Below are 13,751 nucleotides of genomic sequence, written 5' to 3' on the forward strand. Positions count from 1 at the left end.
GCTACACCCTGCTACACCCTGTAATGCCCTGCTACACCCTGTAATGTCCTGCTACACCTTGTAATGCCCTGCTACACCCTGTAATGTCCTGCTACACCTTGTAATGCCCTGCTACACCCTGTAATGCCCTGCGACACCCTGTAATGCCCTGCTACACCCTGCTACACCCTGTAATGCCCTGCTACACCCTGCTACACCCTGTAATGCCCTGCTACGCCCTGCTACCCCCTGCTACACCCTGTAATGCCCTGCTACACCCTGCTACACCCTGTAATGCCCTGCTACCCCCTGCTACACTCGGTCGGGCTATCAACAGATGGAGACAATTACGCTATTGTAAATTATTCAAAACTGACCCCGAATTGGCCCTCAGGTATGTAATATGTCTATTTCATTCATGAAATAACTTTAGATTGTGCGATGCGGTTGTACGTCAGTAGCCGACATTAAATGGCGTCCTTCTTCCATTTAGCGCGGACGTTTTTATCCCTTTTACTCCGTGTTTGTGTTGGCCTACTTTCTTTTCCCTTGTCACCCTGTAACGTTACTTGTGTAAAGCATCTGTGTAGTTTCATATAATGCGCTATACTAATGTAAGTTATTATTACGTTGGTTGCTACAACAATCTCTTAATTCTTTGGCTCGTGACACAGTGACAGTGATACCCGGTTTATCTCACGATACAGCCAAAGTAGGCTAAGTTACCGTAGCAACACTGGAAATGCAACGATGCATCTGTAACTTATTCTCTAAAGTTAAAGTATGCGCAATTTACAACCAAACACAGACTTTAACATATCTCGGCCAAATTAATTGCTATTACCGCAAAAATTGGTTTAATTGTTCGACATACCACGCCGATGCTCTGTACCAAATTTGTCAAAGATCAGCCATTAGGGGGCGCTATAATCAACGTAGATGCGTTTTGCTCAATGCATGTACATGGAACAGTTGCAATTGCAATTTCTCAGCCACCATAAATACTATCAAAATAAAACTTGTGATGAGTGTTTGGTATGCTGCTCTGAGGCTCTGTACTAAATTTGGTGAAGATAGGTCATTAGGGGGCGCTATAATCAACGCAGATGCGTTTTGGCCTATAACTCAATGAATGTAAATGGGATATTGTACTACAGACCTTGCAGCTTAACATTTCCTGACATTCGCCTCGCTAAAAACACTATCGCTTTTGTCCAAAGTGATAGTGTTTCAAACAACACAAACTGAAACATTACATATAGCAACTTTAAATAAAGGACAGGAGAAACAGTTTGCAGAGACTCCAGGAGACCAATAAAACCTTAGTCCAGCATAGAGGGGCTGAGTGAATGTGGTCTGGACTCTGTGGAGGAGAGTCATGGTTTCAGAGACGCTGTAGAGGGACAGAATACCTGCACTGTGATCCAGGTACACTCCTACTCTGGAGGACCAAGGACCTGAGACGGGAGTTTGGACTTTGTTGGACCAAAATGTAAATTCGTTGTCGTCATAATCTAACGCCCAAGATTTGTCATTTCGTCCAAATCCATATTCATCCGGCCCCCCTGCTCTGCTGATATTCTTGTATGCGACTGCTACATCAACTCCTCCTCCTCTCATCTCCACCTCCCAGTAATCTGTGTGGGTGACTAGAATAAGACTGATGTTCACTCATTACTGTAGCTTTCCTGTTCCCCTCAGATAATAACAGCAGTGTGTTTGCTGTGTTTGGATCCAGTGTGATTTCACGTGAATATTTTAAGAATCCAGCTCTGGTCTTGGGCTCTGGTTGTGGCAGTAAAACGTCCACTCCAGTCCCTGTCAGTGAGACGTTTGTCCACTTCTCTCTCAGAACGTCCTGTAGTTTATCTCTGACTTCTGACACGGCCGCTGTCACGTCCTCAAAGCAGCTCAGAGGACGGATATGGATGCTGGATGTAGATTGGCTGAGTGGTGACAGTGAGGGGTAGTTGTGTAGAAACTGGTTGTGATCCTCTGTGTGTGAGAGCTTCTTCAGCTCAGCGTCTTTCCTCTTCAGCTCAGTGATCTCCTGCTCCAGCTTCTCCTGGAGCTCTTTGACTCGACTCACTTCACTTTTCTGCTGGGATCTGACCTGCAGCTTCTTTTCTCCAGGAGACGGATCAGCTCAGTGAAGATCTTCTCGCTGTCCTCCACTGCTTTATCAGCAGAGAGATTGATGGCCTCCGCCTGCTGTTGAAGCAGCTTCACATCTTTCTCTCTGTCCTGGATTCTCTGCTGGATGTTTTGTTGACTCCCCTCGAGCTCTCTCTGCCTCTCAGCTCTCTCTGCTGCAGCTGAGACTGTGTCGTGGCCTTTATGTTCCTCCACAGAGCAGAGATAACAGATAAGCTGCTGATCAGTACGGCAGAAAATCTTCATCACCTCATCATGACGAGAGCAGACGTTCTCCTGGAGCTTCTTGGACGGCTCCACCAGCTTGTGTTTCTTGAATGTCTCTGATTCAAAATGAAACTGAAGGTGTTTCTCACAGAAAGAGGCGAGACAGATGAAGACAGGACTTGTGTGCTTTGAGTTTTCTCCCGGTGCAGACATCACAGGCCACATCTTCAGCTCCAGCATAGCAGTGATCAGCAGGAGCAGCTTGGAGTCCAGTCTTCTTCAGCTCCTCCACTAAAACTGCTAACATGGTGTTTTTCAGCAGGACAGGCCTCGGTATGAACCTCTTCCTGCACTGAGGACAGCTGTAGCTGTACTTACGATCCTCTTCATCCCAGTGGCTTTTAATACAGTTCATGCAGTAGCTGTGTCCACAGGGAGTAGTCACCGGATCCTTCAGTAGATCCAGACAGATGGAACAAGAGAAGGTTTCCCGGTCCAGCTGAACTCCTTTCTGCGCCATTTCACCGCTCGCTCAGTGACAACAACTGTCTGAGTCTCACTTCCTGAGAAGTGAAACTAGTCTGAGCTCTGATGTAACAACAGCAGTGATACTCTGTTGTACTTCCCCTGCATGTTGGTTACACCCCTCTTCAAACTGTAGCTCTGAAGGGGAGGGAACAAGGAAATATGTGCACAGAGTGGAGCTGGCCGCGTTTGAGAGCAGGAAGAGGAGGGAGGGGTTATCAAGCTTTGTTCATTCCTGGAAGAGGAGCGCTCTGAGAGAGATACTGGCTGTGTCAAATGGAGAATGCCAAAAATGTGTCCCAATGCATCCAGTCGCATTTTGCAGTAAGCAAGCCAGCGTGATTTCTGACCCACAATCCTCTGTGCAGCATATCTGAGCAAGAGGCTCAAAGTTCAAGCTGGGATGTTCAGTGGTGGAGGAAGTACTGAATCTGTACTGTAAAAGTACAAATAACTAGAGACATATTTACTTTAGTAAAAGTAGAAGTACCACAATGACAACCCTACTTAAGTAAAAGTAAAAAGTACCTCATTTTAAATGTACTTTAAGTATTAAAAGTAAAAGTACTTGCATAACGATTTATTCTCTTAATGTCTATATTCTAATAATTAAAAAAGAAAACAGTATGGGCTGTGGCATTTTGAATTAAGTTAGTTTCAGGTTAATGTAATTTGGGCTTACCATCTGTGGCCCAGTTTACATTCTGACTTACAATTCTGGTTATCTATCAGGGTGCTCTAAATGAAGCTCGACTTTGCATTTTTTCCCACGGGACAGTGAATGCTACACACATTTATCTAGCGAGAACACACGGGCTTGGACAACAAGTACGTGGCTTCACAGCTGAGGAGGACCGGGAGTGTTTTTAAGATAGATATACGGGTTATATATTAACCCTATGTGAATGGATACTTCACATATGACCAGCAGAGTATCAGGAGCAGCAGCAGTAACGGAGCAGCGGTAGTACCGGGAGCGGTACGCGCCTGGCCAATGAATGCTATTGAAGGGCGGGTCTTGGCGTGGCGGTGCAGGAGCCGCTACTGAAGGCTTCCCTGCAGACTGCAAACGTGTGACGGTCAGTTTTGGCACGGGGAAAACTGATCAGAAAATGTAACGAAAATGTAACGGAACGTTGGAGTAGAAACTATAGATAATTGCTGCAAAACTTAACGACGTAAAAGTCAAAAGTATGCACTATTGATTCTACTTACTACAAATACGTGAAAAATTTGACTTTACTTATTGTAATTTGTACTTTAAGTACAGTACAAAAGTATTTGTACTTTGCTGCATTCCACCACTGCCATTGTTATCACAGAGTTTATGTCCCGACTATTATGGAGTTATATTACTATCTGTATTCAAGAGCGCATTATTTCAATTTGAGAGCATTTCTCAATGATATTACGTTATTAAGTTATTAATTATTAAGATTTCTTGCTCTCACACTGTTCGCGCTGGGGTTTGCTCTGCTTGTGCTCAAACTTTCTGCTTAGACTCAGGTATGTTGTTCTTTGATATGTGTATGTAACATGATTTTACTATTACATTATTATCAGACTTGCCAACCCTCTTGGTTTGTCCCACTGCTGCCTGTCCTCTACAAACAGCTGACTGGAACAACACTGGTCCATGAATACTTCAGTCACACCTGGAGGAAGAGAAACAAACAAACAAACAGAATACTTGTTCTTTTCTGCTCTGGTTGCTTTGTATTAATTAAAAAAATAACCGATATTTTAGTTGCAAATAAAGCATATAATATGAATTCCTCATTTTCAGACTAATGCTATATGAAGGAATGAAGACTAAACTCTGATGAACAACACACAACAGTGATGCAGAAACTGACACCAACAATCCAGTTTCTGGTGTTCTTTCAGTTCTATTACAGTTTAGTTTTTACTACTGGCTCTAACATGACATTAGCCAAATCCCCAGGAACATGTGGGGTCATCACATATACACATACTGTCCGTCATATGTCGTTCAATCTAGCTAAACAATGAAGAAAATCTATTTGTTTATGGACATCAAGCTAGGCTATATGCTAGCGCCATATGCTAGCAAGCTAGGTTCTTAAGTTATGTTACTCACCCTCGTAGTTGTGGACATAACTTCATACGTCCCACTTCAAAGCTTTCTCCCGTTTCCTGATGGGTGCAGGTGAAAGTGCGTCGACCATTCTGTGCACATTGTTGACATATACTTATAATAAAGCGATGGGTACGGCGCGGGGGTAAATAAACTTGGTTACAGAGCAGCCGCCCTCAACAGACGTTCTAACGTAAAGTGAACGCAAATAAACACTGAAGCGACCACCACCGGACAAATCATTAATTTTTGTTTTTGACACTTTAAAAGACCCTCAAAATAAAACCTGAAAATAACCGTTAATATATAAGAGCTGTTACGTCAGTTCTACTTTACTTGTGCTCATTTAAAATACAATCAATCAATACTTGTCTTTATTGTTATTACTTTAAAGTCTTAATTTAGCTGTAGCCTGCTTTTAGCCGAATTAGCTGTTAGCTAAACTAACGTTAGCTTGCCGGTGGAGGCTAACGGAAGACCGCTACAACTACGACCGGAAGCGTGGAACAGATCGTGCAGTGTCGTGAATCCTTGTAAAACAGGATTATCGTCTACAAATGCGCGAACATCTTGCACATGCCCGTGTCGGATCGTGCAGGAAACACAGCTACTTTTAAACATTATCAAAGACTTGGATTTCAACAGGTTTTTGGATGTGCGCACACATCGCTACGACGATTTTTCAAGAAGCTGGTTGAAGGAATGAAAGAGAAACTTTTGAAAATAGTATTTTGTACATGTAAACGGGAATATTAGTGGAATGTTGTCTTTCATTAGTCGTGTAAACAGCTTAGTCGGAATATCGTCTTTTTTGGAATAAGGGCAAAAGTCTGAATGTCATGTGCATGTAAACGTAAACTGACAAGCATATAAAATACATTACAATGAATGCCATGTAGTTGTTTGTTTTTTATTTAATTTGTTAAAGAAAAAAAATTTTTGTTGTGGAGTGCTCTTTATTTGCTCTGTCTGAGCTCAGCATGAGATGTATGAATTATGGATGAGAATAGATTGAGTTCATAGAGAGAGCTCTCTGATTTCTCTGCCTGAAATCAAAATGGGGAAACCAAATTTGAGACTTATTTTAGAGCTTGATAAGATCTATGTTAAAGCTTAAAGGAGACACACACACATACACACACACACACACACACACACACACACACACACAGACAGAGTTAGTGAGTATAAGAGGAAGCCTGAAAATCTGAAGTGCATCAGCCATAAATCTTTAAGAGCCAAAAGGCAGAGGCACATATACAAGCTGAGTTCATTGGTCTGATAGTCCAGACTGTGTGTGTGTGTGTGTGTGTGTGTGTGTGTGTGTGTGTGTGTGTGTGTGTGTATCTGGAGATAGTCATTGATTCCCCTCCTATGCGGCGATTGTATAGGTTAACTCAGCTGGACCAGAGAAGAACGAAGGAGGGGATAGATTATTATGGTGGTTCCAAAACACACGCACACACACACACACACACACACACACACACACACACACACACACACACACACACACACACACACACACATGTAAACAAATCAATAGGGGTAAGAGGAGCATCACCCTGAAGACTGATTGTTTCCAGCCCAGATGCAGAAGGAGAGAAAATAGGTTTCTTATTGAATCAACACCAACCTGCTGCTCCCTTATCACACACACACACTGTATGCTTCTGTGTGTGTGTGTGTGTGTGTGTGTGTGTGTGTGTGTGTGTGTGTGTGCGTGTGTGATAAAGTACGGGAGAGAAAATTATCAATCAAAACCATCAGACACTTTCTAATGGACCCCATGAACCCCAGGAGAGCAGAAGCTGCTGCTGTTCTTCTGTCGGTCCTCACGCTGTTTATTCACACTCAACTCAGTGTGCAGGAATTCATCCTACCAAAACAAAACGAGTGTCACAATCTCAACCACAAACGTCGAGCTATAAGCTACACGCTGAAAATGTCAAGTTTAGAAGAACATTAGGATGGTTCAACAAGTCAGACCTGCTTGGTTCTTTCAGGGAATGATTGTAAAGACTTAAAAAGAATATGTTTATGTCATTTCCTCTCTAACTGGGAGGTTTTGAGACTGATTGGTGGGATTGCTGTGGACCAACTACACACGGAGATACACTGGTAAGAGCCAATGAGGTCGTATTTCCGAGGGGGGGAACAAACGACCGATACCTTTGTATGGTTTGGAGTACTGGTTGCTCAAGACACGCGGGTGCGGGAATTTCATTCTTTCTTCTTTGGATGAGTACGTCATACAACCATACCTCAAAACAACTGAACTATCTCGCTCTCCTCAACCTCATTTAATATAGATGCTCCAAATCTGTCATTTAGTCACCGTATTTAACAGGAAGTCTAAAAATATATTGACATTTATTTATTGAAATGTTGGTACAGGATCTAAAGTCCTCTATTCCAGACTCAAGCAACACAAAACACATTATATATATATATATATATATATATATATATATATATATATATATATATATATATATATATATATATACACACACATACATTTTAACATGTTTTTGTTTTGTGTTTTCATAAAACACATTAATTCCATGATTGAAATTTTCTAACAATTCTTAAATAATTCATAAATAAGCTACATAAATGACTGACAAGCTTTATAATTAAACATTACACCTTTTGACAGGCAAAATGCATCCAGCCTATTCTTAAAGGAATTGATAGAAGGGGAAGGTACAACTTCTTCTGGAAGGTCATTCCATGATCTTACCGCACGGAGTGTGAAAAAGGTCTTTCTCTTTTCAGACAGGCATGTTCTCGGGTAACGTTTTAAAGAATTCCCTCGTGTCTCGTACCTATTGTTCCAAAACTGAAAGATAGGCTCAACTGTTACATCATATATTCCCTGCACAAGCTTATAAACCTGAATCATATCTCCACCGTATCTCCTAAATATGAGTCGGTAAACTTAATGTTCTCAATCTATCTTCATAAGACATATTTTTCATTCCTGGAATTCATTTAGTAGCTCTTCTCTGGACCTTTTTCAATTTTTTCGACATATTTTAATGTATATTGACACCAGACTGAGTTTTATGGCATAGAGGTGCATTTTTTGAAGGTAACGAGAACAGACGAGGAAGTTGCGCCACACAGAGACCCAACCTTGGTGTGTGCGTTTGTGAAAGATAACAGTTTCTGTCTAGAAACTAGGAGACAGGAGAGAATAAAAACACAGGGAAATCTCAGATCAGGGTTCATTTTCAGGTTCATAATTGTATTTAGAGGTTGTATCAGAATAGGTTTATGTGGTTTAATTTTCTGAAAACACCATATTATTTAGTATTTATTAAGGATCCTCATTAGCTGACGCCTAGACGACCAGCTAGTCTTCCTGGGGTCCAACACTACATTTAGTCAAACAATATTAAAACATTTCATAACGTATACAGAAAAGAAATAGAAGAAAATAAAATAAAATACATGTAACAATATCTGCCAACAAAACTAAGTAACAAAAAACAAAATAAAAATTACAAATTAAATTAAATGAAAACAATAAACCAAGCAAATAGAGAAATATCTTGAAAACGAAGATATATATTACAATAAGTTACATGGCTAACATTAAGGTCGCTTAATGACGAAGACACACAATCAGAAACCTCATAATAAATATTTTAAATGAAGGTAAGATTTGACTTTCTTTTTTAAAATGGTCCTTTCCTGTGATAAGACGAATGTTACTTGGGATTTTATTCCACAAAGAACTTGCTCTGTAAATAAAAGTTTTTTTCAAGTTATTGGATTTTGGTAAAGGTAACATCATCTGCCCCCTACTGGCTCCTCTTGTTAAATAAGTGTGGATGTCTGAACTGTAGGTTATGTTATCAAAAATAAATGATGGTGTCTGACTTTGAATAACAGAGTGCAACAAAGTAAGCACACTCAACCATTTAAGACGTTCATGCATTTTAACAACATTGGACCTAAAATTGCACTTTAGAGCAAGTCTTACAGCTTTGTTTTGTGCTACTTGAAGTGGCAGAGAACTAAAGAGCAAACGTTTTGCCTTAGTAAAGAAGAGGGCAGAAATGTTGAGCATTTCCTTGTAATGGCAACTGCTCTTCCCATCTTAGTAACCATATAGTCAATGTGATCGGACCACGACAATACATTATCAAGCCGTAGTCCAAGAAGCTTAACTTTATTTACTTGATTTATAGATTGACCTGCAACTTCAAGATTCAATTTAGGCCCATGTGCTAATTTATATTTAGAGCCAAATAACATGCAGACTGTTTTTGATGCATTTAGCACAAGTTTGTTTGGTTTTATCCAATTAAGTACCATGTTGCGCTCCCTAGATAGAACCTGATTAAGCTCAGAACATGTAGATGCGGCATAATGGAGGGTAGAATCATCAGCATACATTGTTAAACTTGCTTGCCCAATTGCAAGCGGCAGATCATTGGTGAAAACTGCAAAAAGAAGAGGCCCTAGGCAACTCCCCTGTGGAACACCACAGTCTAACTCCTTGCTGTTTGAGAAAGTGCCATTGTAATATACTCTCTGTAATCTACCGGACAGGTAACTTCTTAACCACAAAATAGCTGAGTGTTTAAAACCATAACAAATAAGTTTACCAATTAAGAGATCATGATCAATCACATCGAAAGCAGCAATCTATCATAACTGTGCCCACAAGCATCAACCGGTCAATTGATGTCAGCCAGCTATCAGACATTTGTACCAGTAGAGTGACCAGCTCTGTATGCATGTTGGAACATAGATGTTAAACCATTTATAGAAAGATAATCTTGAATTTGCACAGACACAATTTTTCTTCTTCTTCTTCTTCTTCTTCTTCTTCTTCTTCTTCTTCTTCTTCTTCTTCTTCTTCTAAAAGTTTACTAAGTACAGGCAGGATGCTAATAAGCCTGCTTGTTGGACCATTAAAAGTTGACTTTTTATCTTTTGGAATTGGAAAAATCTTTCCTTCTTTCCATAATGTTGGACAAACACCACTGATTAAGCTTCTATTAAAAATATGACAGATATATTTAGAAATGTATGAAGCAGATATGTTTAATAATTTACAGTCTAGATGGTCTATACCTGCAGGCTTATCAGCTTCCAGAGAGTTCAACAATCTCTCTACTTCATCAACATTAATCTCATGAAATTCAAAAGCACAGTTTTTTCCCCTCATGAAACCATTTCTTATAAGCTCTTCTGAATTGTATTTAACAGTAGTGTCCATGTTTTCTCTGAGCTTGGAGGTCTTGTCAATAAAATAATCATTAAAATAATTCACAATATGAAGAGGTTTGGTTAAATACGCACCATCTAGTTCCACAAAGGAAGAAGTCTGAGCTGTTTTTTTACCCATGATTTCATTCAGAACTTTCCATATTTTTTTTACTATCTTGACCACTTTCAGAAATTCTCTGTTGATAATAAGTTTTCTTTTTTTCTCTGTTCATTTTGCAGACCTGATTTCTTAATTTGCGATAATCTTTTATATCATCATGTGCACTGGATAAGACTGCAACATTCTTGGCATCATTTCTCAAAATCATTAGTTTCTTTAATGAATCATCTATCCACGGAGCACTTTTGGCTTCAACAGTAAATTTCTTTAAAGGGGCATGTCTATTAGCAATTATCATAAAATAGTCCATGAAAATTTTTAAAGCAAGTTCAGCATCCTCAACATCACATACATTAGCCCAAGGAATGCTATTAAGTTCCCCAAGAAAAGCCTCTTGATCAAATTTCTTATAGGATCTAGTAAAAATGATTTTTGCATTAGCTTTAGGCAGCTTCGTTCTCCTAGAGACAGCAACAACATTATGGTCTCTGGAATAGACACAGGTCTGGAGCACATATCTGGAGCGTTAGTATAAATATCATCAATGCATGTTGAAGATTTGACCTCAGTGTGATTCTTGTTGGTTGAAATATTAATTGAAATAGTCCGCAGGTATTAGCCATAGACAAGAGCCGATTCTTCAGCGGGCAATTCTCAGATAGCCAATCAATATTCAAGTCACCTAGTAGGTACAGTTCTCTAGTTTCCTCTGTAGCCCTATCCAACATGGCGCATAAACAGTCCAAGTGCTGTATTGTCGAGCTTGGAGCCCTATAACAGCAGCCAATCAAGATAGGCTTCAAGTGCGGCAGTTGCACTTGAAGCCATATAGCCTCACTGTCATGTAGGTTAAAGCGCCCATATTCTGCTCATTTTCAGGTTCATAATTGTATTTTAAGGTTGTACCAGAATAGGTTTACATGGTTTAATTTTCAAAAAACACCATATTGTTGTTGTACTGCACAGCTCTCTCTCACTGCTGCAGATCCTCTTTTCAGCTGGTCTCTGTTTTAGTTACAGAGTGAGACCTCTTTTCTTCTTCTTCTTCTGTACTATCTTTGATTGCTCTCGCACATGCTCAGTAGCTCAGATGTAGATCATGTCAGCTAGCTAGCTCCATAGACAGTAAAAGAAAGGCTGTTTCTCCAACTTCAGTCAGTTACAAGGCAGGATTAGCTGGGAGACTTCTTCTAAATGAGGGCGCACATGGAAGTAGTTCTTTTGTAGATTATGGTGAAGTTGTGTGTGTTGTAGCAGTGTTTTGCTATTGAGAATGAGGTAGCATGCTAATGCTAATGCTACGAGCTAACAGTTCTGGTTAGCCAGCTCGTTTTCGGCTTGTGACGTCACAAGCCATGCCGATTTTGAACAGCTCACCCAGAGACTGAAGGCAGGACACATTCAGAAACTGTATCTCACTCAAAACAGCATGGATGGATTTTTTTCAAAGTTTGTATGCGTGTGGAAGCACCAGAGACACAAAAGAACACCCCAAATCCCAGAAAAAGTGTTTTTTTCATAATATGGGCACTTTAAGGTCATGGCGTGTTTTTACTGGAAAGTGGTCACGTATAAAGATTGCCACCCCTCCACCAAACCTATTTCTATCCTTCCTATACACAGAAAAGCCATCCAAAGCCACCTCTGAATCATCAAATGAACAGTCCAAATGAGTCTCTGAAACAGCCAAAACATCAACCTTATTAGACTGCAAAAAGAGGGAGAGTTCATACGTTTTATTTCTAAGGCTACAGATGTTAATGTGTGCAAATACTAAGCCTTTAGGTAATTTCTTAATAGACATGTTCAGTTGATTTTGTGGAACCGGCAACTATAATCAGTAGGTACATATAGTCTACCTTTATAAACTGCTTGGTCCGTCAGTGGGCTTGTCTTTGTCTTTTCTTTGGAAGGCTGGGCGAACGATTAGTTTATCATATCGCAGAAACGCAACATCTCCGCGCTCCAGTGCGGCTTTCAGCTCCGGTAAAAGCTCCTTGCGCTTTTGGCGAACTGCTTCCGGATACCATACATTTGTTGCACTGCACATTGCTGCAGCTCCTCTTTTCACCCTGTGTGTTGAGCTCTCTGTTTTAGCTACAGAGTGAGACCTCTCATTTCTATTGCATCTTTGTTGGGAGTCGCACATGCTCAGTACCTAGGTAAGGACTACTAGCCAGTCAGAAGCAGAGTATGAGGGCCCTGACAGTACCTAGGTAAGGACTACTAGCCAGTCAGAAGCAGAGTATGAGGGCGTGCCCTGACAGTACCTAGGTAAGGACTACTAGCCAGTCAGAAGCAGAGTATGAGGGCGTGCCATGCTAGCAGCTAGGCGAGCATTATAACGTGTGTTACAAAGTGACGCATGTTTGTCTCTCAAGTAAAGGCCGGACTTTTTCACTTTGTAAACCTATAACATGCACAAAACAGATATATAACCCAATACAGGAAAGGGAAAAAGCCAAAAAGCATAATATGAGCACTTTAAAGTGTCTGTTGCCAGGGAAACCTAGATGCTGTTTGTGAACCCACAGCTGTGTTGTAACTCTTATGCTGGACTCTTGCTGGCTCTTCATCTCAGAGTGATCCTTGTGTTCTGGCAAACTTAAGTCCGATGTAAGAAGGCGTGGGAATTAATATATTGGGGTCAAATGTGACAGGCCTTAGGGCCTTATTTTAGACATAATTCCCATGAGCTAGCATATTCAAGATGGGATCTTACCAGAGATTTGTACAGTGAAAAAAAAATATCCTTGCACACATTTTGAAAAGTTATTTTTATTACTGCAATCATAGATTTTTTTGTTGCTTTTTTTTTTTTTTCAAGTGAACCATCCACCACAACACCTACGTCCTCCTCTTGTTCGGAGAACACTCTAAGTGTTAATGAGTTCTCGAGCCCCATCGTCTTTGTCCTCCTCTGTTGTGTTTGAACTCTCCGTGCAGGATCACGCAGGTAAAGTAAATGTTAACTGAGCAGCATCTTTCTCAAAAACCTCTGAGGGATTCATGTTGGATTGATAGACTACAGTCTACGCTTTGCATTTTTCCCTTTTCAAGAAGTGACATCTTCACACTAATTAGGTTCCCCAACCCCACTTCTATTAAAGCAGTTGCTAGGAAACAGATTCATCCTCTTTTTATATAATAGGCCTACACAAATTCACATTAACCAGCTGGAACAACAACGATGCTCATTGGATGCAGATGAGATAAAGATTTGATTCAATCTGTACCACTCTATACTGTAGTTCAGGAAGGTATTTTATTGTCTTTATACCAGGTACAATGAAAATTATTTTACAAAATCCCCCGTTAACTTCAGTGCCAATCATTTTGAATGTTTTTTCTTTCTACTATATCTGCACACTGCGACTACAGTGTCAGTCTATTTTTCACGCGACAAGCAAGCGTGTTGGAAGCGTTTCCAGGCAAAAT

The 13,751-nt window shown here is 40.4% G+C and overlaps 1 pseudogene; it reads right to left on the reverse strand.

Moving 5' to 3' along the window:
• Window positions 1–251: 251 nt before the first annotated feature.
• LOC144531359 (tripartite motif-containing protein 16-like) lies at window positions 252–3,054 on the reverse strand (annotated as a pseudogene).
• Between the last annotated feature and the right edge of the window lie 10,697 nt (window positions 3,055–13,751).

This window comes from Sander vitreus, chromosome 16 (assembly GCF_031162955.1).
Source record: "Sander vitreus isolate 19-12246 chromosome 16, sanVit1, whole genome shotgun sequence".
Classification (NCBI taxonomy): domain Eukaryota; kingdom Metazoa; phylum Chordata; class Actinopteri; order Perciformes; family Percidae; genus Sander; species Sander vitreus.